Here is a 27,791-nt window from a genome sequence, read left to right as displayed (position 1 = left end):
ATGAACAAACAACTTCTGGCTTCTGGGGGAATGTAGCCCTGGGGTGTCTAAGTCAGCCATTGAAGAGGAAAATCAAGAGTGCAATTGGATGCCTGTCAAAAGATGGGCCAGGACATTGGCTGGACTGACTTGGAAAGTAGAGGAAAAGTGTTGCAAGTTTAGGACTTGAGCTGTGTGCAGTGATCTGGGAGTGAAAGGGGTTTCTAAGACCAGAGCAAAGGTGAGCTTAACACTTTCTGGGAAGCCTCTATTTCTAGAAAGAGAAATGGAGATGGAGCAATTGGCAGAAAGTCAGGATGTCCACTCATCCCCACACACATACTGGGAATGAAAGGAAGTGGAATCATTCTTTCTTTCCAGTAGGGAAGCAGTTCATGGCAGGGAGAGAGTATGCATCCAAGATGTATTTCACTCGCGTCCGTGTGAAGAGACCCCCAAACAGGCTTTGTGTGAGCAATAAAGCTTTTTAATCACCTGGGTGCAGGCAGGCTGAGTCCGAAAAGAGAGTCAGTGAAGGGAGATAGGGGTGGGGCCATTTTATAAGATTTGGGTGGGTAGTGGAAAATTACAGTCAAAGGGGGTTGTTCTCTGGTGGGCAGGGTCAGGGGTCATAAGGTGCTCAGTGGGAAAGCTTTTGAGCCAGGATGAGCCAGGAGAAGGAATTTCACAAGGTAATGTCATCAGTTAAGGCAGGAACAGGCCATTTTCAATTCTTTTGTGATTCTTCACTTACTTCAGGCCATCTGGATGTATATGTGCGGGTCACAGGGAATATGATGGCTTAGCTTGGAATCCATGGCCTGGCAATGTACCCCAAATCTCCTTCGTAATTCGTGCTTCTGGCAGTGAAGTTTCAGAAAAAGTTTGTTTCTGGAGTGTGTTATCTTCTTCCTTGTATCTTCCATTATATGCCACCTTGTAGGCATTGGAGGGGACTTCTGCTCTATTTTCACTGTGTTCTTATAAGCCTTCAAGCAGATAGGGTGAGTGTTACCGTCCTCATCTGAGAGCGAAAACCATGGGTGGCTTGGAGAAGTTCAGTGATTTGCCTGATAAGTAAGGGATAGGTGGTTTAAAAATTGTGTCCCTGATTTCTGTTTTAGAGCCCATCCCATCTCACCAAAATACCTGGGAAGGCCAAAGCTGGCTTGAAGAAAATGGCAGGGAAAGGGAGTCTGGTTACAGAGGGGATTTTCATGAGAAGCCACTAAGCTTTCTTAATAATGTCTTGTGTTGATAGATGCACAGAAAGGGAGGAGGCGTCAGGGAGACTTGAAGACCAAATTCTGACAGCCAATTGATTGACTTCTAAGAGCTCCAGTTCTGTGAAGTTCTCTGGTGACAGACAGGAGAGGACGAACATTACCAAAACAAACAAACAAACAAAAAAAGCGGAGGAGATGTGATACAGCCAAAAGGTCAACAGCCTTGAGGACAGAAGACCTGAATTTTTTAGTAGTCTTAGGGTGCTACCAACTCACTGTTTAACTCTGTGACCTCAATCTTTCCAGTTCTTGTTTTGCTCATCTATAAAATATGGACTAGATGATCTCTAAGACCTTTCTAGCTCTTTCTAGAAGGAAGCCAAAGTAAGACAGACATGAAATCAACTTCCATTCTAGTCTTTGGCAATTGTTCACCAGATCCCAGACTCTAGGAACCCTAGCTTGTCCTAGAAGTCTCAAGTTCTGGGGATCTTGCAACTTTCCCTGATTGTGAAACAGTGACCTTGGCTATGAGAAGAAAACTGGCCTCTCCTGAGTCACCACTTCCTTGTGCCACTGCCAAAATACATGACACCAACCAAGAGTTCCCATTCATCATCCTCACGTCTGCCTGTGACTCTATACCATCCCTTGCCTTCTGCTTTACCTTCTCTCGCTTGGCTTCCACCCTCCCTGCCCCGAATCACAGCCACATTGCCAGAGGTAGGCACGGAGTTGACTATCGCTCAGGAACCATGGGGAAATGCAAGATAGGTTCCTTGTCCTCCAGGAGCTTAAAACATAACAGGGAGAGAAATTGATCAATAGTCAATGCAAATCCAATCCAAATCCCAGCAGGCTTTTTTTGTTGTTGTTGAAATTGACAAACTGATTCTAAAATGGATGTGAAATGCAAATGCCTCAAATATTTAAAGCAATTTTGAAAAAGAAAAACACATTTGGAGGACTTATACAGTACTATCTGACTTCAAAACTTGTGGTGTTAGTGCACAGACAGACAGGATCAATAGAACAGAATAAAGTCTAGAAATAGACCCATGCATATAAGATTAACTGATTTTGACAAAGATGCACAAGCAGTTTAATGGGGGAAAAGGTAATCTTTTCATCAAAGGAGCTGGAATAATTAGTATTTATATGCAAAAAAAAAAAAAAAAAAAAGAACTTCAACCCACAACTCACACCACACACAAAAATTAACTTAAAGTGGATCACAGATCTAAATGTAGGGCAACAACTATAAAAGAAAACATGGAGAAAATCAATGTGACTTTGCGTTAGAGAAATAATTTTTAAATAGGACACACATGCACACACAAACCAAACTATTAAACAAAAAATTGATAAATCAGGCATTATCAAAGTTTAAAATTTTTGCTCTTCAAAAGACACCATTAATAAAATAAAAAGGCAAAACAGACTGGGAGAAAGTTTTTGCAAAAAATATATCTGATAAAGAACTTGTATCCAGAATAAAGAAAGCACTCTCACAAGTCAATAGTAAGAAATCAATGCAACACAATGAAAATGAGCAAAAGATTTGAACAGACATTCCACCAAAGAAGACATGGCAAATAAACACATGGAAAGATGCTGAACATCATTAGTCATTAGGGAAACGCAAATTAAAACCATAAGGAGATATCACTACATATGCACTCGAATGATCAAAATTAAAAAGACCAACAATAACAGGCACTGGCCAATTGTGGAGCAACTGGAACTCTCATTCACTAGAAATGCAAGATGACACCGCCACTTTGGGAAAGACTTTGGCGATTTCTTATGTAGTGAAATATACACTGACTGCGTGTGACTCAGCAATTTATCTGCTAGCTATATTCCCAGGAGAAATGAGAACGTACATCCACACAAAGACTTGTATTTAAATGTTCATAGTAGCATTCTGTTATATTAAGGGAAACTGGAAATAACTGAAATACCCATCAAGTGATGAATGGGTAAACAAATTGTGATCTATACATACACTGGAATATTACTCAGTTCTAAAAAGAGCTGAAGTACTGAAGTACTTTATGCATGCAACCATATGATGTGTTGATGAGTGCAATAATGTGGATGAATCTCAAAGAATATGCCATGTGAAAGAAGCCAACCACAAAGGCTACATTCTGAATGATGCAAAATGCAAAACTCTGGACAAGGCAAAACAATAGTGATAGAAGACACATCAGAGATTCCCAACAGCCATGGGGCCTGGATGGGGGAGATTAATGGCAAACAGGTGAGAGATAATGTCAGTGTTCTACGCATAATTTTTGTGGTGGTCATATGGTTGTATACGTTTGACAAAACTCATTGAATTGCACACTTACAGTTGGTGAATTTTTGTTGATTGAAGAAAATACAATGTGGAGAGAGAAAACATGTTTGTGTGAAACAAACAATGCAAGGTAGAGTCAGAGAGAATGCCTGAACCAGAGCTGTAGACTGAGCACTATAGAAGATAAAAAATGGGACCCGGAGCCCCCAACTCTGCGTGAGATGATCCAACAAAGGCGGGAGAAAGAAGACCCACGTGGGTGGGCATTGAGCGCTTGGTAGGATTGGCAAAGGAGGAGGGGAAAGGGCAGGGGCTCAGCCTGTGGGCAGAACCCTGGGGAATGCCAACTTCTACAGGTCAGGCAGGGCAGCGGTTCCAGCCCTGGTGGTTTTGGTCAGCATCTTTACAGTAAGCCGTGGGGAAGTGTGGAGTTGCTCGAGTGTGGCAGTGCTTTTGGCCTTGAGCCCCACACGCAGGTCACTTTCATCAGAACAGGAAAACGAAACAGGCTCCCCTGAATGATTTATGGGAGGGCTTGTGTTTTGGGGATGTGATACTGCAATTTGTGTTATAGGACCAAGACATCTGTTTCCAGGGAGGTGCGTTCTCTTACCATGAGCCTTTCCCACGAGGGATCTTTTGCCCCGGTAAGAGTTATCCATTTTATCTTAGTTGCATGTTAGCATAATGGGCCTTCTGGTGACAGGTGGCCTCACCAGGACCTGAGTGTGCATGGTCTGGGGACAACTGGGAGGTGAGCAGGAGCTGCCTCGGTCCTACCCTGTCCCTCGGATGGCGTCCAGCCATGCAGTAAGCTGTGTGATTAGGGAGCATGCCAGCCGTGAGATGGCATAGGCAAGCTCCCACTTCACAATTAAGTTTTAGCCATTTATTTGATTAAATTTCAGTTATGCTAACTGTCCCCATGTGGATTAAAGACCCTTGCTGGGGAGCTCTGCTGCCAACAGATCTTGGCCCACAACCGCTTCTCACCAGGAGGTACAGTTCCCTAGGGAGGCCTGAAGCCAGGGGAGTGCAATTGTAGAGTATCCTGGCTAGGGAAGCTTTGGCAAGCTTCTTGCTCAAGTCCTCACATCACAGAGGACAAAACTGAGGCTGGCTTCAGTCACCAGGAGACAGTAGGGAAGGGACCCACATAATGGCCACACAGCCTGTCAGGTGTTGAGTCACTTGACAGTCATTTGACTCATTCCTTTTTGTCTACAAGCAGTGGGGGTATGGCATGGTGCATGTAGATGGAGACGCAATATGTACTTGTGCCGGACAAGCACCCCACCTTCTACCCCTTCTCAGAAGGGGAATTTGGGAGGAGGTTTGCCCCTGCCCACTTTCACCTGTCAGACAGGTGGAGGAAGAAAGCCCCATGCAGAATTTGATTGGGGAGGGAGGGTTAGTACTAGCCACACCTTATTATTATTATTTTTTTAACCCCACCTCTGTCTGCTTTCAAAAGGAATCATGAATCCTCAAATCTTAGGAAGATTTTTGTCTGATACGACTCCTGGGGACTTTGGTCAAAGGGTGTCTGAGATTCCTGAGGCCCCACCCTGCCCAGTCTTAATACTCCTCACTAATCCCTTTTCACCCCGAGGTCGCGTCCACATGGTGCTCACTGTCTCCTAGCATGTCTGGGTGAATCCTGCTGGCTCCCACCCTGCCAACCTCCTGCAACCCATGATCCCCAAGAGTGCATTATGCAAGATTGTGTGTGTACAAGCGCCTTCCCCTACACTGTATGTGGGATCAAATATTCATTGTATAAGTAAAATTAAAATGTATTAACTTTCCTTCCAGATGCCCCCTGATAGCAAGTTTAATTACTCTGGACATAATTAAATGAGTTTAGGAGATTAGAAAATATAAAGGAGTTGTGAAGACTATATATTTATGGGGAAAAAAAGGGAAATTTAATTCTGAAGTCTGTTGTCATTTGGTGGCTAGTGTGCTGGGGCCTGGGAGGGATGGGGGAAATACTTGGGTAATGGTGGAATGAGGTCTTCAAGAGGCTTGAACCAGTTTGGATGCATCAGTCTCTTGGCCCACAAATGTAGAAATACAGCAGACTTATGCCTGGGCATCTTTATTCTGATGCAGTGCGGACTTTTCCTGCAAGAACCAGGAGCTTGGGGCAGGTGTAATAACTGAGGAAACGGATGCACCAGCAGACAGCTGTGCTGTGAGCCTCACCTTTCCGTTCAAGGGAGCTTGCCCATCTTGCCATAGGCTTTCCCTCTTGTGATAGGCTTTCCTGGGACCTGCAGCAAAGTCTGCAAATGTTGAGAGTGTCTTCAGTTACAGAACTGATACCCCAGAGCGCTCTCTGCCTTGCTTTTCTCTGGCCCTTGTTCATCGCCTACCTCCAGTCAACTTTAGCCTCACCTTTGCCCTAAGGTAAGGAGCAAGGGTTGGATGGTAGATTCCAGGTGGAGCCAAGAGACCCTTAGTCTAGCTGGTTCATCAGACACTGTATTTCTCCATTAAAAAACCCAGACATACACATGCACACTCATGCTAACACATGTACACTCACTACTGACACATACACATACACACTCGCATGAACAGGCGCTCACATATGTTCGCACTCTCACTCATAAACTCACATGCACACACTCTAATACACACATATATGTACACTTGCATATACACATTCGCTCATCCACACACACATACACTTACTTGCACAAAGATACACTCGTGCATACTCGTGTCCACACACTCAAATGCACACACACAGATATACAGTCAACGAGATGCTCCAAACTCAAAGGTGAGTGTTTTGGACTTTTTGGTTAGTTTTCCTACAATTCCTTCTTTTCAGAATCCAGTTTTTTCAGCTGGAGGAGGTGTCCTGCCTCTGAGTGAGAAAAGCTGTTGTGGTTTGTCAAATTTTTTAGCTGCACAGGCGGAAGGATATTCTTCCTTGTGGTTTAGAATTACACTCCAGAAAGTTGCAAACAGATTTCCACACCCTCCCTTAAGGTGCCTTCTTGTGCTGTTTTAAAAAGGAGGGCTCTAGAGAAGGCACTGATATATATATTTTTTAATAAAAGGAAAAATAAAATACAAGGACATGGAATGAATAAGGAGAGTGAAGGGAAAACAAGCCCGAGGAGATAAAGTGAAAATTCTCTTACATTTGAGACTTGGGTTGGAGATGGGGGTTGGGGACTGCCAACTGCTATAGTGGTGTTTAGAAATAAAGAGTCTGTGTTATGTCTAGTGGTCCTAGTATTTTGTGTTACTCTGACCCCGGCATTGTATCATTTCAATGCAGTCAGGGTGTGCAAACGTTCAGTTCTGGTTGGAGGAAGGTATTTTGTATTCAGGCCAAATATACATTTCGGATTTGAAACAGGGGAGTGGGGAGAGAAAGGGCGGGGCTGGCAGGGGCGAAGGTCAGTGTTCATAGGTCTGAGACCATGTTTAATATCACATGACACCTTTGTCAAACAGCATGTCCCCCCTTCCCCCCTACGCAGGGGCTGTCTGGGTTTCTGTACCTTGGGGACTGTCCTTTGAGTTGCCTTCCCACCCAGACTCTCACACTTGCTTTTCGTAAACCAGAAGAAATGCATGAAATTTGACCTAGTCCACATTTTTTTTAATGTGGTGGCATGAGAAGCTCTGGAGGGTCATGTTCCCCGTCCTCTGCCTGGTCAGGCCTGTCTGCATCCACCTCCTGGGGTCCTGTGGCAGTCTGAGGCCTTGGGGATTGACTGGAGGCTGCGGAGACGGGGAGTGGTGTCATATTTCATGGCCGCATCCTTGAAGGTGAGCCTCGGGTCTGCAGCCCAGGGTCGGGTCATCTCCTGAAACCTCAAAGGAGATGAATTAAACCTGGGCGGTCAGATGCATTTGAAATGGCTTCAGAGAGCAGTGATTATGGCTTCTGAGTTTCAGGGTTGTCTGTTGCCCTGTGGTGAGGGGCAGGAACAGGGGAGTATGGGCTGACGGCCAACCTTTCATTTCTGCGGCCCATAGTTCACCTCTGGCTTTGGTCACCAGAGCTTGATGATCTTTGCCTGATCCCTGGTAGACATCTGTCCCTATCACCATAGTCCTCGAAAAAGACCCACTGACCTGGAGGAGACCCTGGCTGGGAGGGTACAGTGACATACCCCAAGGATGCTTTAGGAAAGGGGGCAAGACTGGTGGATACCGTAGTCACTTTCCTTCTTCATCCTTCAGACACTGATTATTTGAAGACCAGGGAAAGGAAGAATGAGCTCCCAGTGGAGAGCAGTTTCCTAATCTTTGCTTTAGACTTGCAGCATTGTTGAAACTTTACTTGAGATTTACGAAAGAGAGATACATCCATGAGTGAGCGCAAGTAGCAAAGGCAGGACTTAGAGACACACAGACCTGAGTTCAGATCCTGAGTATCACTTGAAACTGTGCCTTCTCTGAGATCCTTCCTTCTTCATCTGGAAAATGGAGACAATACTAACTCAGCTGTGAGGTTATTGTGAACATGGCATGAGTTATTGCAGGCAGAGTGCCTGGCATGGAGTTGACTCTTAATATACATTAGTCATTATTTGGTAAGATTTATATCCAGCCCTTATTTCAAAGAGTTAGAGGCGATTTAGACAAATCTGTGGGGCAAAGGCAGAGTTTTAAAATGTACATTTTGGCAAAGGGAAAGGGAGCCTGCTCAGAAATGAGGCTTGAATTCCTCAATGGACGAATACTTCTGAGCAAAACACAATTTCCCTAATTTTAGGAAGCTGGAGAATCCTTCACTCCTCCGTGTATTATGGAATCCTTCCAGAAACTGAGCAGTACCCCTAGGATGAGCACGAATGCTCGACACCCTGTTTAGACCAGCTGCCATTTTGAAAGATGTTCTTAAATAGATCAAGGTCAATTTTACCTGCTTAATGACCTGCTTGGACAAAGAAGCAAGGTGCCAGGAACAAGCTGGGGAGATCGGACAGTGGCATTGTGCAGAAAAGCCCCAGCCTGGGGGCTGATGACTCACACTAGCAGCCTTGGCCCTGCTCCGCCTGCCCTAAACCGGCTTCCAGGTGGCAGAGGTTGCTCTTTGAAATGAGACATAATCTTTGCAGTATGCCTGGGACATCACAAATTACACACAGCACTTCGTTAATTCCTATCTTCATGAGCTTCTTAATTCATGTTTTCTCTACTCTTAAAAATGTGGGTCCCTTTCAGTGTGGTTGATGTCTGCTCATGCTACTTCACAAGTTCTAACATCAAGCAAAAAGCAGGACAAACTGGGCAAGGGGAGATACTGTGATATGGCAGAAAGAGTAAGAACGACATTTTATTTCTCATGTCACCGATTAGCCAACCATCAAATTTTGGGTAGTTCAGGCTCCTCCCTGGTGCCTCAGCTTTTAGGTCTGTGAAGTGGGGTAATGTTATCTACTCTCGCTATGACTTTGTTTTGAAATGTGTTGAGATAATGGATATGAAGGAGACAAAGTGTTCTGCATATTGTTTATTTACCCCTTTAGCCTTTGAGTCCTCCTTGGAGAAGCTAAGCCAAACTTCATGTGGCCAGATAGCCTGGGTTGGGACACAGCATATTTCCCCAAATATGAGCAACCATCATCGAAGACCCTAACAGGACAGTCTAGACTCACTCAACCCAGTGGCAGTTTAGAGGGCTCAACAAACTGCTGGACACACCCAGGGGTTCAATGCTCCCCCAGACTTCAGTGTGAAATATGGCAAGATCTTCAGAGGTATCCCTGTGATGCTCAAAAGTCATGAAACTTGTTGGGACAGGTTGGTATAGAACCGGAGTTGGCAAACTGCAGCCCAGGGGCCAAATCCAGACCATCACCTGCTTTTGTACATTATGTTTTACTGGAGCACAGCAATGCCTGTTCTTTTATGCATCTATGCTATCTAAGTCTATGACTGCTTCCAGTGGCAGAGATGAGTAGTCATGACTGAGATTGGCCCTCAAAGTCAAAAGTATTTACCATCTGGCCCTTTACAGGAAAAATTTTCCCTACCCATCATACAGAATATAGATTAAAATATGCTATCATGCAAACCTCCTAAGAATGTGTGGTTTCCCCAGTTTTTAAGCTTATTTTACTTATGAATTCCTATTTATATGTCAGAGGAGTTAGTACTCAATGGTGAAACAAGTGAAGTATCATTTTATTTGTTTTTTCCTTTTTTTTTTTTTTGAGTTTCCTCTGTACAAGAGACAGAAGAAAGTTGACCATCTATATGCCAGGCACTTTACTTATGCCAGCACCTTTGCTATTTATGATAACCCAATGATTTAAATGTTTTACACATGAAGAAAGTGACCTTCAGAGAGGTTAAGTAACTCAGCCAAGATCACACAGCCAGTATGGGATGAAGCCAGGATTTCAATTCAAGTCTGTCTAATTCAAATGCTAAGTTTTTCCCACCATGCTGCCTCCATGCCCTTTGGCATGCTCTTTGAAAGGCCCTCAAAGACTAACTCTAGAAGTTATTAGCCCTTGGAAACATGAACTAAAGCCAATGAGTTACTTTTTGGGGCATTTTGTAGCCTCAGTTCCAATTGTGGAGTAAAAGTCTTGCTCACTTGCAGAAGGGATTTTAGGCATCAAATTGAGTGATGAGAAGGACTTCTTGGGGCTAAGGGATGCTCAGCAGAGCAAGTTTCCCCTCCAGGTCTGACCTGTCCTTATTGGTCTTTGCTGTGTAGTTGCTTGGTGGTAGCCCTGCTTTTTGAAGGCAATGGGAGTGTCCTGGATTCTGGAAGCAGCCTGGGCATGGGGAACACGATCTGTACTGGCTGAGCTGAGCTTCTGGACTGAAGCCAGCCTGGGAGAAGAGGCATCTGATTCGTGATAAGGATGAGGGGCCAAGGGCAGCTGCAGCTGCCCTCAGCTTAATATATGGTCAATCTTCTGATGAAAAGTCTGAGGGTTAAAGGTCAGCTTTGAGTTGACTCTCAATATACCTGCCCTCCTCTTGCTCCCTGGGGAAGGAATTTTTTTCTGTAAGGTTAATTCAGGGTAAACACATTTTAGGGAGAAGCAGAAATGGTAAAGACGTTAAACAATTTTTTTTTTTTTTTAAAAGGAAGGAAGCCAGTGATTTATCTGTTACACTCTGGGTTGCAGATCTTGGTAGTACACATGTCTAATTCTTTAAAGGTTTGAAGCTTCTTGGGTTATGAAGGGATGATAAATAATAAATAGTAATTAAATTAAAGATGCGCACACTGGACCCCTCTGAATTCCAGGAATTTTGAAGTTGGACTCACCCTTCATCATAATTAAGACTCCCCACTGAGGATGTGCTGGCTGGTCTGCGGGGAAGGGACTTCATGGAAGCTCCTCCACAGCCTTCTTGAGCTGTCATAGTTTGGCATCCTCTGGTCTAGGAGAAGCAGAGGCAGAGAAAGAGAGCCTCGGGTGGGGCTGAGGCTGCGACTGCTGGGAGAGGAAGGGGAGAGGCTGTGGGGCGAACAGACAGACATTTATGGGAGGAGTTTAGAACTATTGTGTTCTGGGTCCTCTGGGTCCATATTTATCAGATCTCTATCCCCTAACTTGAGAGAAATTTGGAGAATAAAGGATTGTTTATGCAATAGAACTGTGTAGTTCACTGGGCACTGGGGTGTTTACTGGGAAAGTTCAGAAGAGCCAGGGTTGGCTCTACTGGAACAATAAGGGGTCCATGATGGGGGCTGAAAGGGCAGATTCTTCAGTCTCAGGTAGAAACTTTGAGTTACCCATTTACCCAAGGCTGAACCACCAGTGTAATGTTGATACTCAAGCCATGGCCCCAGGCACTATCCACGATAGCACATTGCAGCTCATACTTCAGGTTATGGGGTTTTGAACAACTCAGAAGCATTGGGATAATAACTCCTGGAGGGGGAGGCTGGAGAGATGTGAGGGTTAGTCTTCAAGGAAGCCTCCACGGACAGAGGCCTTGAGAGCATCTGGAAGGGTGTGGGGGAGGGGGAGGGGGACAGAGTCCTGGGAAAGTCTGTGGGCTGAGGGATTGGTGTGTGGGGCTGAGGTGGGCAGGGCTGAGCCTCTGCTGACCTCTGAGTTAAGGAACTCTCTCTCTCTCTCTCTCTCTCTCTCTCACACACACACACACACAGTCATACCAAAAAAAAAAAAAAAAAAATCCAACACTTTGTGGTCCTGTTTATTCTCAGACAGGGAGTGGACAGCCTTTCGGAGGTGTCCAACTGTGCCGTCCAGCCAGACTGACATCTGTGGGAGTTCAGGGTTTTAAATGTTTAGTCTGTGCGAGCCCCCCAGGCCCCAGCGGGCCCCACTCCTGATAGGCCGGACTTAGCCATCGACCCCCACTCCCTCCTGAGAAAGGGAATCATGTGGGGTTTGTAAGAGGGAAGCTCGGCTCCCCATGAAGTCCAAGGCAGAGGAGTGGTCCTGGGCTGTCATCAGAGTTGTAGAGAACCTCAGCCTGGGGACCTAGATGGGACTGTAGGTCAGAAGTTGCCCCCTCCCCGACCTTCAGCCAGCCGTCATTTTCTCCTCTGCAGGGAAATGGCCAGGGCCAGGCTCTGTGTCTGGTCCGGGCTTCTCTGTTCCCATAGCCCTTCATCCTTACTGCTGTCACTGCCCTGACACACAGGCCTGTAATTATTTGTCTGCATGTCTGTCTCCCCTGCTCCTCCCAGCCCAAGTAGCTCTGTTTCTTCGAAAATTTCTCTTTAAGTCTCAAGTTTCTAGCACAGCGCTTGGCACAGAGCTTTTGTTTAGTTAAAGCTCTTGGAATTGGGCTGCTCTGAACTCAGCTGAACATGCTTGTCAAAAGCCCTGAAGTCCCCTGGGCATGATGGAGTTTGGGGCACACTTAGGGAGAGGGCTCTGCAGACCTCTGAGCTCGCTGTCTGCAGAGTCCTGGGCCACAGTCCCAGAGTAACCAGTGGGCAGGGGCTGCCCTTTGACATGATGTTCAGCTGTAGTTGTCGTCAGCCTGTTTGGTGATAGAAAAGGGACAGCTGGAATCCATGGGCACAAGGAGGGGAGTTGAGGGGATCCACTTCTATGCTGCAGCATGTGCTGCGGTTGCTGCTTTTCTAACTGGAAGTTCTGCAGGGGCTGGGATGGGGCACGCCCTGGGAGTGATGTCAGATTGGGTCGAATAATCACCTACTTCTTGCCTGAGTAGCAGCAAGCAAACCACAGTTAAATAAGCCTGGTATTAAAAAATACATTATTCCTGGCTGGGCGCAGTGGCTCACGCCTGTAATCCCAACACTTTGGGATGCTGAGGCGGGCGGATCATGAGGTCAGGAGATCGAGACCAACCTGGCTAACATAGTGAAACCCTATCTCTACTAAAAATACAAAAAATTAGCCGGGCGTGGTGGCGGGCGCCTGCAGTCCCATCTTCTCAGGAGGCTGAGACAGGAGAATGGCGTGAACCCGGGAGGTGGAGGTTGCAGTGAGCTGAGATCGTGCCACTGCACTCCAGGCTGGGTGACAGAGTGAGACTCCATCTCAAAAAAAAAAAAAAAAAAAAAGAAAAAAACCTCAAAAAACCCCAAAAACCAAAAAACCATTATTCCTGAAAATACGCTTATTAACCAGTTTATGAAACACTTTGTCCCTCAGGGTTCCCAGGGACTAAAGGGTATGAAGATGCGTAAAGTAAAACAAACAAGTTCAGAATGCAAATTATTTACATTGATAAACATAATTTATATTCTACAAATCAATTAGCAGAATACAAGTTGCAAAAAAAAAAAAAAAGGGAAAGACACAAACGTATGTATTAAAATTGTGCCTAATGTATTTAGTGAGCTGCTGAATTTAGTGGTAAGCTCCAGGAAAGGTCCTCGACCTCCTGGGGTCTCTCTTTGGCAGCTCCTGCAGTTTAACCAGTTGTTCTCTGGCCATGGAAGCTTGAAGTTTGGAGATTCTGCATCTTTTCATGCCAAGGACAACTCAGGAGATAAGCCCGGCTTCTCAGTTCTTCAGTCTATGTGGTTTGCTCCAATGTTGATCTATCTATCTATCTATCTATCTATCTATCTATCTATCTATCTATGTATCTATCTATGTATCTATCTATTCATCCATCCTCCCATTTAACATTCCTAGAGAGCCCGCTATGTACATTGTACAACACTGTGACATTGCTAGGGTGATTCCAAAGAAATGGGATATCCTTGCTCTGAGAAACTCACCATCTAATTCAGAGGTTCTTAACCTCTGCACTGTTAACATTTTGGGCAGGAGAATTCTTTATTGTGGGGGTCTGTCCTGTGCATTATAGGATTTTTAGCAGCATCCCTGGCCTCTATCCACTAGATGCCAGTATCACCTCCTCCCCCCAGTTGTGACAACCAAAAATGTCTCTAGACATTGCCAAATGTCCTTGGGGGTAGAGGGTGAAATTGCCTCGTTGGAAACTGTTGGTCTAATTGGAGACAGACACAAAGTAACCTAAGTGCTTTAACGGATGCATGCTCAAAGCATTATGGGACTAAGGGCGGGGAGCAAGTGTATGCTTGAGCTGCATCTTGAACAGTGCGTGGAAGTTTGCCAGGCACAGCAGAGGGGAAAGGGCATTTTATGCTGAAGGAACAGTGTGCATGGGTGCGAAAGCATTAAAGAGCATGGCGGGCACGGGCAGAGAGAGCTGGATGTGGCTGGTGTGTAGGCTGAATGATGATAGGAGGAGGAGGAGATGGGAGAAGGAAGGCCAGGAACAGAATGAACAGGACTCTGACGCATTTGGACTTCATCATTTTTCTGACATTGGAACCAATGAGATCTTCACATTTAGTTAAGCCTGGGGTGGGGTGGGGTGGGCTGCTAAGATACCACTCATGCACTAACTAGGCACTCAAATAGAATAAAAGGGAGGTAAGTGACTTCTCCCTGGCCTTCCTCTTCTTTGATCATCTCCTCAACCTTTTTTCTTTTTCTTTCTTTCTTTCTTTTTTTAAGATGGAGTCTTTCTCTGCTGCTCAGGCTGGAGTGCACATGACAGACCCCTACAACAAGGAATCCTGCTGCCCAAAATGTCAACAGTGCAACCTCCACTCACTGCAACCTCTGCCTCCTGGGTTCAAGTGATTCTCCTGCCTTAGCCTCCCCAGTAGCTGGGATTACAGGCACCTGAGACGTCGTCATCTCAAATGTGGTTGTTCAGCCTCAAAGCTGAGCAAGTACAGCCTTTAGTGTGGGCAACAGTCTTTAGTGGCTGGTCAATTTTTGTATTTTTAGTAGAGATGGGGTTTCACCATGTTGGCCTGGCGGGTCTCGAACTCTGACTTCAAGTGATCTGTCTGCTTTGGCCTCCCACAGCACTAGGATTACAGACATAAGCCAACACGCCTGGCCCCCCAACCTTAATTAGAAAGTAGAAGTAAAGTGAAATGAATGTAGTTTCTATCTTATTTGTCATGTGTAAACCAAGATTTTTCCTGGGAGCAGAGGAGAGGATGAATTCAGAGTTACTGTGGAAGAGGTGGCCATCTCCTTTCCATACTATAAAGTTGCCACTGGGGAGGAGTTGCCCAGCCAGGGACTCCATTTCTTAGTCCTTTTCTTACATCTGAGCAGAGACACAACAATTCCTCATCAGGGGAATGTGAGTGAAAGTGGAGTGTACCTCTTCCAGGCCAACACTCTTCTATATCCTTTCCGTCTTTCACCAACCCTAGGGAGTGAAGCTTCCGTGCATGGCAGAGCCTCACGACAGAAGGAGCCTGGCCCCTTGAAAGACTGTGGGGAGAGAACTGCTCACAGACTGGAGCACTGCCCAAGATGTTACACGAGTAAGAAATAAACTTCTGTTGTTTAGTCACTGCACCTTAGCCTATGCCAACAATTACAGAGTCTGCCTTTGCTAAGTCAGACCTAAGAGGTCAGACATCTATTTTGTTGCCAGCACTAAAGACTGTGCTTGCTCAGCTTTGAGGCTGAACAATCATATCTGAGATGGTGACGTCTCAGGTGATGTGTGCATATGTGGAGCAGAGCTGCTGGGAGGTGCTGGCTTGATCTGCATTCTCGTAGCTTGCAGTAAGATTCCCAGTTGACAGCTGCCCTCTGCACTTTTACCCTTCCTTCCCACTCACCACCCATCACTTCCCCCACTGTTCCCTCCAACCCGCTGTGTCCCATTGATGAGGAAGTTTCCCCATGAAAAGCTGGAGGACCTCTGCCTTGGGATTTCTGCTAAGTCACCAGGTTGAGAACTTGCTGGAACTCCTTGGAAAGTACAAATGCCCATTGCTTCTCTTTTGGTGGTCTAGGCCTTAACACTCCAGGCTATCAGTGTATCATCTGGGCCAATTGACTGCGTCTAAATAGTGGAATTCTTTCTGTGCTCCTGAAAACAAGAGGGCTGCTTGGTGTGTGTGTGTGTGGTGTGTGTGTGTATGTGTGCACACACGTGTGCATGCTGTAGGCCTGATATTAGACACAGACAAGTAAAATGTTATGCTTTTTTTTTTTTTTTTAAGATGGAGTTTCACTCTTATCCCCCAGGCTGGAGTGCAATGGTGTAATCTTGGCTGACTGCAACCTCTGCCTGCTGGGTTCAAATGATTCTCCTGCCTCAGCCTCCCAAGTTGCTGGAATTACAGGTTCGCGCCACAACGCCTGACTAATTTTTGTAGTTTTAGTAGAGACAGGGTTTCATCATATCAGCCAGGCTGGTCTCGAACTCCTGACCTCAGGTGATCCACCCGCCTCAGTCTCCCAAAGTGCTGGGATTACAGGCGTGGGCCACTGCGTCCAGCCAATGTTATGCATTTAAGTGTGGGGAGCAGAAGACTGGATATGCAAGAGCATACATCTGGATACCTTTTACCTCTTGACTTGTGGGGAAAATGACTCTAAGATTTTACATGGAGCTTCCTGTGTGCATGTTGATGACTGCTGGCAACAAGGTGGCAGGAAGAAAGACATTGCTTTCCAAACTCCTTTTCCCAAATGATCCTTTCTCAGTCTGTCTTACCTGCTTGTGTACTGTTCAACAGAGGAGGGGGAACAGGGAAAAGCAGGGGCAGTTGTGAAAAATAGAAGGGAAACTTGAGTGTACCTTTTTCTTCTCCTTCTCTTTCTCCACCCTCAGTCATCATTAACAGAAAAATATTTTTAAAAGATCCCTTGATGGCATCCCCAAATGTGAAGTCTGACATTTTCTTAGCTGATGGCCTCCTTTGTGAAGGTATTTTGTGTCCTCCCAGCATGCCTGCTGGATCCCTGGTTTGCCGCGGTTGCTAAGGTAAATACTCTTTCCATTAAGCAGCACAGCCCAAGAGTGGCCTAAAGCTCAAATAAATGACCAAGGAGCAAGTTAAACATTCCCTGGGGCGATTTTAACCTATGCAATGGCTTTTTGAAAAAATTGCCTATTTTTTCATGCTTTGGCCAGGGGGGTGTCTCTTATTCCCTTCTTTTTTATTTTCCTTTCAGCTGAGTACACCTTCTCTTTCATTTATTCATGCACTGCATGAAGGATGGAAGCAGGATGAATAAATCACAGAGCACTGCCCCTCTCCCCGCTCAGGGTTTGTGAAGAGAGCTAGAGCAGAATACAGTCCAGGCATTATGTCAACTTTGGGGGGACCTGGGGCAGGTGGCCGATTCTCACAGAGACCCTACTTCCCTTTCCTGTGAAAAATACCACAGCCCAACAGCCACTGGAGAACAGTGTTCTTCTGGAAGCTTCCTCTGGGCAGGAGGAGTCAAAGATCCTGGTCCTCAGGGACACTTGAGACGGGTGTGCCCAAAGCTGTGCACAATGGTTTGGTTTGTTTTGTTTTCCTTTGCCTCAGGAAGAATGTGTTCACAGACCTCAGGACAAATCGTTTAAAAAAGTGTCCTGACAGTTGTCATGCTTCATCACTTGATTTAGAGGCAATAGGACAGCCTTATTTTCTTCTAATCTCTGGCGGTTGAGGAGTCTGGCTGGCTGGCAGAAGGCGGAGATTGGCTGAGGGAGTCATGAGTGAGCAGGGGCCTCTGGTGCCTGCAGCGCCCCTCAGAAAGAACGGGTCTCACCGGAAGACCACACTCATCTCCTTCCTGATTACCCAGTGTGGGGATTTGTTGCTTTGCTGAGTGTGTTTTGTCTACATTCATGGCGCCCCAGAGCCGTGTCTGTGTTTCCCACATTCTCTTTCGTGTCTGCCAGAGCAACATTCTCAGCAAACCATCTGAATGCAACTCCTGTGATCACAAAAGTCAATCATTGATGGAAATGAAGACCAAGACCCTGATTCCTCAGGTCGGCCCTTTTCAAACCACGTTTTCTCAGAGCTCCAGGAACAACAGGAGTTCTAGGGAGAGGTTTTTTTTTTTTTTTTGAGGCAGAGTCTTGCTGTGTCACTCAGGCTGGAGTACAGTGCCTCAATCTTGGCTCACACTGCAACCTCTGCCTCCCGGGTTCAAGCAATTCTTATGCCTCAGCCTCCTGAGTAGCTGGGACTATAGGTGCACACCACTAGGCCCAGCTATTTTTTTTTTTTTTTTGTATTTTAGTAGAGATGGGGTTTCACCATGTTGCCCAGGGTGGTCTCGAACTCCTGAGCTCAGGCAATCTGCCTGTCTTGGCCTCCCACAGTGTTAGGATTATAGGTGTGAGCCACCGTGCCCAGCCCCAGGAGCGTTCTTTTTAAAAACATGAATAGATCACGTTAGTCTGCTCATTGCACTTGGGACAACGCTGCACCCTGAGAGCGTGACCTGCCAGGCCTGGTGACAGCACCTCTTGGTCTTTGCCTATGGTGGTCTCTGGACCCTTTAGCCTCCTCCACGGTGCCTGCCTCAAAAGCTCTTCCTCCACCGTTCACATGTTTAACACCATGTGTCCTTCAGGTTCCAGCTTGAATGTTTGCCCTCAGAAAGGCCTTCCTTGACCCCCCAGATGAGGTCAGTTTCCCCTAAAGCACACGAGGCCCACAGGAAATTACTTAGTTATTTGGTTAATGTGTCTTCCCCACTAAACTGTAAGAGCCACAGGAGAAGGGGCAAGTCTGTTTCGTTTTCAGATGTAGCTCTAGCTTATGGCATATAGTAGGTGTTCAACAAATATGTATTTAATGAAAGAAGGAATGAGAGCATGGCACCGCCTTTCCGTGCTGGAATGGTGTCTGGACTACTTATTTTTTCATTCCCATTCATCAGATGATCAGTCAGCTGTTTAACAGGGCAGATTCAAATAATTTTGAGAGCACACTTTTTAAAAGGGAGGGAAGATTGGGCCTTTGAAAGCACCTTGTTTAGGCCTTCAAAGAATGTAGACTTTTTTTTTTTTAGATGGAGTCTTGCTGCAACCTCTGCCTCCTGGGTTCAAGCAATTCTTGGCCTCAGCCTCCCGAGCAGCTGGGATTACAGATGCCCGCCACTATGCCCGGCTGATTTTTGTGTTTTTAGTAGAGACTGGGTTTCACCATCTTGGCCAGGCTAGTCTTGAACTCCTGACCTCGTGATCCACCCACCTCGGCCTCCCAAAGTGCTGGGATTACAGGTGTGAGCCGCGGCGCCCGGCCTAAGAATGTAGTCTTTATTTCCCTTCCTGATGTGGGAAATCTGAGCTTCTGATATGTGTGTACCGGGTCTGGATCCTGGATTCTTAGGAGTGACCCGGATGTTCTGGAGGCTGTCCAGGGCCTGGGAGCAGAGACCTCACTGCCCATTGCTGAGGCCTGACCTCTTTGTTCAAGCAACCTCTTTGCCAAACCACCTCAGGCTACAGCACCAGGCTCCGAGAAAACCTTAGATCAAGATATTAAGAGAATAGTTCTGATACCTACCTCCCTTTCCTTTGGAAAAAGCCCAACTTTATGGCCCTTTTAGGAAATATGGGAGGGGAAGGCCCATAATGTAACTCGGGCAGGAGTAGGGGGTGGGGGGCGGGGAGATGGAGGAGAATTCTTAGGGTTTTGGTTCTTGATTCTAAGTCAGTCTGTTTTTGTACTTGTGTCTTTTAAGCTTTTCCACATGTGCCCCAAGGGCCCGTCGGTGAGTGTGTTTTATAAACTGGAAAAATGAATAAAAATAAGACCCAGAAGGGAAACACCAGAAGGAGTGTGAAGGGAAAAGTGTTAGTTCCTCTGTACCTCCCAACTAGGCCTGACCTGCATTTGTGGGGGTCCCAGGGTCAGGCTTATTTGGCTTTGTGGGTAAAATGTGGAGTCTTTGCTTGGAGAAAGCCTGATCAGTTTTTGTACTTGGCCTGCTCCACTCAGCATTAATTAACTTCAGGAAAGTAAAAGGTGATTCTTTTTTATTTGGCTATCTGGCTCCACAAACCTTGTTGGCTTCCTGTCCCATAGGTGCCGGATTGATGGGACCTCAAATGTGTAAAGTCTTGCACAGGAAATCCCCCAGCATGGCCATTCAGAGGCTCTCAACTCCTGCTGGACCCAAACACAAGAAACTAGGAGGCCCAGACCCCGTCTCTCATTTTGCACCTCAGGAAACAGTACCTGAAAGAGAACTCCATTTTCTTTTCTTAACGTTCTTCAGCTAAAACAAGAGGGTGTAGGGAAGGGGCTATTTGGAAAAGAAATTCTCTAAATTGCCTGTAAAACTGAGCACAACCCAAGAACCAAATATTTTGAAACAAGCATATTTAGGAAGTTTGAGGACGCTTTAAAATATCTCCAGAAGGTTTGTGCTTACCCCAGCACAATGTCTGTCTTGTGACCCAAAGCTTTATCTTCCAAACCTTATTTGAGCAACTTCATCAATAAAAACATTTTAGAGAATGCACATCTAACACATATATACTTATTACAACTTTCATACACATACTTTTGTACTAATATGTTTTGTATTTTTAAAAACATATATCTAAACACAAATTTAAAAATGGATACAGATGAAATAAATCTTTAAAAATAGGGCTGGGTGTGGTGGCTCGTGCCTGTAATCCCACCACTTTGGGAGGCCAAGGTGGGTGGATCACCTGAGGTCAGAAGTTCAAGACCAGCCTGGTCAACATAGTGAAAACTCGTCTCTACTAAATACACAAAAAATTAGCTGGGTGTGGTGGTGGGCACCTATAATCCCAGCTACTCGGGAGGCTGAGGCAGGAGAATTGCTTGAACCCAGGAGGCAGACTTTACAGTGAACCGAGATCGTGCCATTGCACACCAGCCTGGGCAACAAGAGCAAAAGTTTGTCTCAAAAAAAAAAAAAAAGATTTTATCTATTAACTATCTGAAACCCTTTTTGTTCTCATTAAAATAAATTAATCAAATTTCTAGTGAGAGCAATGGGATTAGATAGGCATGATTATTTTTAAAAATCTTGGTATAATACTTTGTGGCACAGTGAGTCAAAAGCCTGGCTCTGATTTTCAATACTTGGGCGATTATAGCTGAGAAAGATATGTAAGACATATAAATCTAAACAGAGGAAGGGAACTGGACTCTCATTTCTGAATTCTGGCCACTGTGAAGGCACAGGTTTTCATCTGTCACTATGTGCTAAAAGCAGCCCAGCAAGTGAGGGTGTCACTGTCAACTGCTCCTTGTTGTGAGATTTCCATCTTTCCCTCGAGACATCTCAGATACCACATGTGACCTTGACCCTGTGTCCCACAGCAGTGGTCACTGAGTGTAAAGCCTTTTCCTTGAGGATTGTGGTAGACAGAATGCCCCCCAAAGGTGACTATGCTTGAATCCCTGGAAACTGAACATGTCACCTTCTATGGCAAAAGGGACTTTGCAGACGTGATTCAGGTTAAAGACCTTAAATTAGAGGGAGTACCCTGCACTATCCAGGTGTCTAATCTAATCCCATGAGACTTCAAATGCAGAGAACTTTCTCTGGCTGGAGTCAAAGAGCTGTGACAAAAGAGGTCGTCGGAGAGATTTGAAGTGTGAGAAAGACCCGACTTACTGTTTCTGGGGAGCCCACCTGGAAAGCATGAGAAGGGACACAGGCAACCTTTGGGAACAAAGACTGCCAGCCACAAGGAAAAGACAACAGTCCTCCAGCCACAAGAAACCGAATTCAGCCAGCAACCTGGACAAGCTAGAAGAACATTCTTCCCCAGAACCTTTAGGAGGAAGTGGGCCTTGCAGATACCCTGATTTTGTCTTTTGAGACACTAAACAGAGGATCCCACTGAGTTCAACTGGCCTATAGAAACTGATATATGTTTGGACTGTTTTAAGCTGCTACGTTTGTGGTAATTTATTCTGGTGGCAACAGAAAATGAAAGTAATTATATATTAGAAAAACTGAAGGTAGAAGCTCTAATTCTTTCTCCCCACACTCCAGTGGTTCATCATGTGCCGCATTCGGGGTGTGGAAATTCCATTTTGAAGACACCATCATCCAGGATTCTAGCCCCAACCTGGGAAAGGTCCTGGAGAGAACTTTTAGCATGTATTTCTGAGCCATTCACACTTAACCCAGAGAGAGAAGGTGTCCTGCCCAAACGCAAAGCAGCAAGGCGGTAGTTCTGGACATAACCTTAACAATTGCCACCAACTCTCTGGATGTCCATCCGTCAGCCCTATCTAGTCTTTCTGTCTGCATGGCAATGCGGGAGATATGGCGATGAGGGCCAGGATCGCAGAAGTCAGAGTATCCACGGCTGGAGCTTCCATTTTAAATGAAATATTCTTGCTTATGGCTTCACGGTATCCTTTCAGATTTTGCATCTGGCTGTACTCCAGATGTTTATGTAGAAAATTCACAGTAGACATGATGGTGGCACAGGTCTGCAGGAAGGATCCTTTCCTACTTACAGAGTGACCCAACGTGGCCGATCCCTTCAATATTTACAACAGCTGGGTGAGTGGAGGCATGATCAACTCCATTTACCCATCAAATAAATGAAATTTCAGAGTGGTTACACAATCTGCTTGAGGTAACGAGGCCAGCAAGCCACAGAGCCAACATACCAGGGTGCCTGGTTCCACAGGAGTCTGGGAAGAGGGCGAGGGAGATGGGCACAGGATGTATCACCAGGATACTGGGGGAAGAGAGAATGTTGATGTGTGGGGCAGCCTGCATTCTCAAATCAGGAGCACTGGGTGCTGCTGCGTTACAGTGAGTGCAGGAGCCTGCCGTTCCGGGCCTCACTCTGCCCAAATATGTCTTGCTCATTTTCACTGCCATATGTCTGCTCGTCCCAGTCTGTTTGAGGTTCCCTCCTGTTCCCTCTCTGCCTCTAAGTCCTTCAAAAAGCCAACTGGAAGTGCCTCTTCCAGGCTTTCCTTAGCCTTTCTTTATTCTGTTGAACTTCTATTATGTTAATTGTTCAAAAGATTAGTTCTGGCACTTACCCTATGCTGCTTTGTATTACTATTGGAAAACAACAGTGGCCCTCTCAACCACATCGGGTGGATGGTACATGCCATGCTTTATACATTCCTGTGGCCCTGCTGTACCTGGCACACACAAAAAGGGATTAATAAATATGTATATGCTGAATGAAAGAATGGAGAGATGCTGTTGATTTTCTTTGTTCTTTCTTTTTCTCTGATTTCATGTCAAACATAGTTTTCTCCCTTAATAGCAATCATTGTTTGTTTTATGTGTACAGTGGGAAATGTGAGCCTCCACAGTCTCAGCTGGATGAATAATAGTATATCCACTTCTCCTAAGTCACAAATGTTAAACTGGTTTAAAGGTACGATGTAAAAAAGTAAAGCTCTATTAGGCTTGGCTTGGCCTTGGAAGAACCACAACACCAACATACCAGTTTCATGGTATGTGTGATTTCAGGCTCTGATCCCAAGGTTCCACCACACAGGACCAGCTGAGTTAACATCCTCAGTGGGTAGCCCTGGCCATCCTAGGTTGGCCTTTCCTGTGCTCCCACTAACCAGCAAGCCAAGCCCCATGCCCCCTGCCTGGCATTCAATGCCTGCCAAAGGAACTTTGCAAATACTCCAGCCAACTTGGTCTCCTGGATTTCCTTGCACATGGCATGTTCATGTCGACCTCGGAGCCCACTTAGGTCAGTGCCTTCATCAGAAGCATTTGTTTTCCATCCATCCCTCCCAACTTCAAGCCCTATGTTGCTTTTTAAAAAAACCATTCTTGGAGACTTTGATCTGAGTTTTCCTCTCCCTGATCACTCACAGGTCCCATTGTTTGTCCCACACTTTTTTTTCCATGATGGCCTTTTAAAATTTTTATTATTTATTTAGTTTTTAAATTTTACTTTAATTTCTGGGATACATGTGCAGAAGGTGCAGGTTTTTTATGTTGGTATACATGTGCCATGGTGGTTTGCTGCACCTATCAAACCGTCATCTAGTTTTTAAGCCCCGCGTGCATTATGTATTTGTCCTAATGCTCTCCCTCCCCTTGCCTCCAACCCCTCTGTCTTTTTGCATTAAGTGAAAAAGTGTGTATTAAGCACTTATATATGCTCATTCCTCTGTCCAGTGCTTGAGGGGGCTCCAGAGGAACAGGAGTTGCCAGTGATTGATCCACAAGGTGCTGGGTGTGAGTCTTTTCCTTCCTGGCTTTATGTGACCAGCAAACACCCTGTGATCATGGAATTCTACTAGGAAGGGCAATCCTACAGCAGCGTTGGTGCACATGCACAAGGAGACATGCAGAAGGTGCTTCTTGCAGCATTGTTTGTAAAACTATAGAACAACTTGAATGTCCACTGAGAGGAGTAGGGATAAATGAGTTGTAGTGAATTCATACAGTAAAATCCTATAAATAATCCTACATATAAGTTGTGGTAAAGTCATATAGTGAGTTCCTATATAGCAGTTAAGATGAATCAACTGAAGTTACATGTAATAACTCACATAAATCTCAGCAAATATGATGTTGAAAAAGAGTGATCAGCTGTAGAAGCAAAAGTACCATATAATACCATTTATATGAAATTTTAAGACTCACTAAACAATACTCTCTATGGATAAACACATACGGAGTTGCAGTATTAAAATATGCATGGGAATGATATATACCAAGGTTGGCAAATTATGCCCATGGCCAAGTCCAGCTCACCACCTGCTTTTGTGTGGCTTGTGAGCTGAGAATGGGTTTTACAATTTTAAATAGTTGAAAAAAAATCAAAAGAAGGACACTCTTTTGTGACACCTGAAAATTATATGAAATTCAAATTCCAGTGTGCATAAATAAAATTTGCTGGAACACCACCACACCTGGTCTTTTGCTTATCAACTATGGCTGCCTTTGTACTCCAAGGACAGGGTTGAATACTTGCCACAGACCGTGTGGCCTGCAAAGTTGCAACTACTTACCATCTGGCCCTTTTCAGAAAGTTTTCCAAGTCTTGATCTATATCAAACTTGGGGGAATGGTTGCCTCTGGTAAGGAAAGGAGAGAAATGGAACTGGGGCGGGAGTGCATCAGTTACAACATTTTATCTCTTAAGCTGCTGGTGGGTTATATATTAATACTTACATTTTGGATGTCTAAAGTATTTTGTAGTTTCAAAAAAAAGTGAAGACAAACTTCCCATCTCCTAAAAAACCCTTAGTAGGTATTATTATGGTTCCCAGTTCACCGTTAGGTACTCTTATAACCTACAGTAGGTATTATTATAACCTAGCCCAGCCCAGGTTGCCAAAGTTCTATCTCCCTCTCCCTCTCTCACTTTCCACGAGGCAGGCAGCCCCAGGCGCACAGGTCGGCAGCTGAGATGAGAAGACATGGCCTTTTTCAATGACATCAGCAGACTGTGCCAGGGAGGATCTGGCTCACTGGACTTGGATCACTGGCCCCTTCCTGCCAGCAGCCCTTCCTCAGATGAGAAAGTTCATGGATGAGGAAGCAAACTTAGAGGGTGCATGGATAGTGAATGCTGGAAGAGGATTAACCTCAAGACCTTCCATCCCAGCACTTCTGGAGCACTGGCCTGTGCTGCTCACCAGGACTCTGCAGGCCAGCTGGGGAGAAGGGACTAAATGCCAAGCTGCTCTGGGATGAACATCTGCCTCCAGGAGACAGTTGTTTAATGAAATTTCCCACCCATGTGATTAGCATCTTCTGAGAGTGAGGTGAGTAAAACAGGACACCACCATCAACATCACCTCTGACTGCATTGCCTAGACAGTAATAATACCCAAGGTTTTTATAGAGCTTTCTGTTTCTCAAAGTCGTGCGCACTGATTCACTTAGGAACCTGGCAGGAAGCAAGGCAGTCCTGATTGCCCACGTCATTGAGATGGTAAAAGGTGTATTCTGAGCAACTGCTGAGTTCTTTTACATCCCTGGGATGGCACGGTCATAAAGGCCAGACACCGGGCCTGACTTCAAGGTCACTGTGGCTGCACTACTGAGTGACTGTGGACAAGTCTCACATTCTCTTGAAGACTCAGGAGCCTCCTCTGTAAAGCGGAGATGATAATTACTTCCCACCGCATGGGCGTGTTGTGGGGATTAAATGAGATCATACAAGTGGAATGCTGAGCACCAGTCCAGGAAGGTGAGGGACACACCCTACATGTCACCTACTGGATTGTTGCTGTTTTCAGGGTTCCTATTACCCAAAGATCCACCTAGAATTCTTCCCCTGAGTGCTGTTCATCTTCGTCAAGTCTCAGCGATGTTTTGGATGGTTCTCCTTTGACATAGCTCTGGTGGTGGTTAATACTAAATGTTTTCCAGCTTACCTATAAGGAAACTGAGTCTTAGGAAGCAATTGTAGGGCTTCTACTTTGTGCATGAGAATGAGTGAAGGCTGGGGAAGCCTGGGATTTGGCCTGATGTTCCAGCATTGGCACCTGCCTGCCTTTTCTCTGTAAACATCCGACCCTAGAATGCTCCACCAAGGAGAGACCATCATTACCAAGCAGCAGCGGCATGGTGTTTATCAAAGCAGGCGTGGTTTCCCTTGCTGCAGCTCTCCATATTCGTGGCAGTTATTCATTTTTGAAGCAGAGGTCACTTTTCTTTCACTGATGAGGTACTTTGACAAAGACGAAGAAGGGAGACAATGGTAATGATGGTGGGAAGTGGGGATGGGATTGGCATTGGGTTTGAAGGCTGACAGCCCAGATCAAAAAGGCTGACAGTCAGAGGCAAGGGAGGGACTGAGGATAAAGTACTTGCTGTGCTCATGTTGTCTAGGAGTTTGCATTCTCTGGTAGTCAGTGATCAAATGAAGCAGGGAGCTTCGTGTTCAAAAGCAGCACCTACAGGTTCTTTAAAGAGGCTTGCCAGAAGATGAATGCCTTGGCTGGAATTTGTAGGCAGGCTTATTTAAGTTATAAGTGACAGACACTCAACTCAAACTAGTAATAAACAAAAAGGGAATTATTGGCTCATGTAACTGGGAAGTGCAGAGGAACATGGGATATGGGAACAACTGGATCCTGGAAGTGCAGAGGAACATGGGATACAGGAACAGCTGGATCCTGGAAGTGCAGAGGAACATGGGATACAGGAACAGCTGGATCCAGGGGTTGGCACCAGGTTATCAGTTTTTTTTTTTTTTTTTTTTGAGACAGAGTCTTGCTCTGTTGCCCAGGGCAGTGGTGCGATTTTGGCTCACTGCAATCTCTGCCTCCTGGGTTTGTGGGATTCTTCTGCCTCAGCCTCCTGAGTAGCTGGATTACAGGCATGTGCCACCATGCCCTGCTAATTTTTGTATTTTTAGTAAAGACAGGGTTTCACCATGTTGGCCAGGCTGGTCTTAAACTCCTGACTTCAGGTGATCTGCCCTCCTTGGCCTCCCAAAGTGCTGGGATTACAGGTGTGCGCCACTGTGCCCGGCCCAGGTTGTCAGGGTTCTATCTCCCTCTCCGTCTCTCACTTTCCATGAGGCAGGAAGCCCCAGGCTCACAGGCCAGCAGCTGAGATAAGAAGACATGTCCTTTTTCAATGACATCAGCAGACTGTACTGGGGAGGGTTTGGCTAACTGGGCCTGGGTCATTGGCCCGTCCCTGCCAGCAGCTCTTCCTCAGGAGAGGAGCTATCTACTATGTAGCACAGGGCAAGACCAGCCTCGGTTCCTCCCTGTCCACCTAGTCATGAAAATGAGGATGGTTTTTGTGGTTAGCATCTTCCCTCTTAACTTGCCTCAGCATCGTCGGCAAAAACTAGAAAATATAAGTGTGTGTATTTTTAGCTGTTTTTAAATTTGTAAAACTGGAAACTGTTAAGATATTTACTTAGAACAAGAAAACCTACCGTGTCCTGTGTGAAGTCCACTTAAGCTGACTCACAGTTACTCTTCGAGCCCTGATTGTCCTGCAGTCTCCTTTCTGCTGAGTTGGGGTGAGTTCTAACTTCAATTTTGCCTGTGAATATAAACCAAGTCTGACCTCCCGTCTCCAGTACATCAAGGCTATGCTCACAGGGACCTA

General features: G+C 45.6%; 1 long non-coding RNA gene across 5 annotated transcripts in view; it reads left to right on the top strand.

Moving 5' to 3' along the window:
- The window catches only part of LOC105465087 (uncharacterized), a 39,664-nt gene extending 16,262 nt beyond the window's left edge, over positions 1–23,402 (top strand). For 2 of the 5 annotated variants that reach the window (XR_011611762.1, XR_977287.2), the window contains 3 exons: positions 1,241–4,157; positions 14,457–15,289; positions 15,980–17,824. This is a non-coding gene — a long non-coding RNA (uncharacterized lncRNA). Of the gene's footprint in view, positions 1–1,240; positions 4,158–14,456; positions 15,290–15,979; positions 17,825–19,801 lie in introns of those variants that run through there. The other 3 variants (XR_011611761.1, XR_011611760.1, XR_011611763.1) reach the window with 3 other exon arrangements.
- The last annotated feature ends 4,389 nt before the right edge of the window (positions 23,403–27,791 follow it).

The sequence above is a fragment of the Macaca nemestrina genome, chromosome 13, assembly GCF_043159975.1.
Source record: "Macaca nemestrina isolate mMacNem1 chromosome 13, mMacNem.hap1, whole genome shotgun sequence".
Classification (NCBI taxonomy): domain Eukaryota; kingdom Metazoa; phylum Chordata; class Mammalia; order Primates; family Cercopithecidae; genus Macaca; species Macaca nemestrina.
The sequence above is the reverse complement of the archived record's forward strand: the minus strand, read 5'-3'. Positions and strand labels throughout refer to the sequence as shown.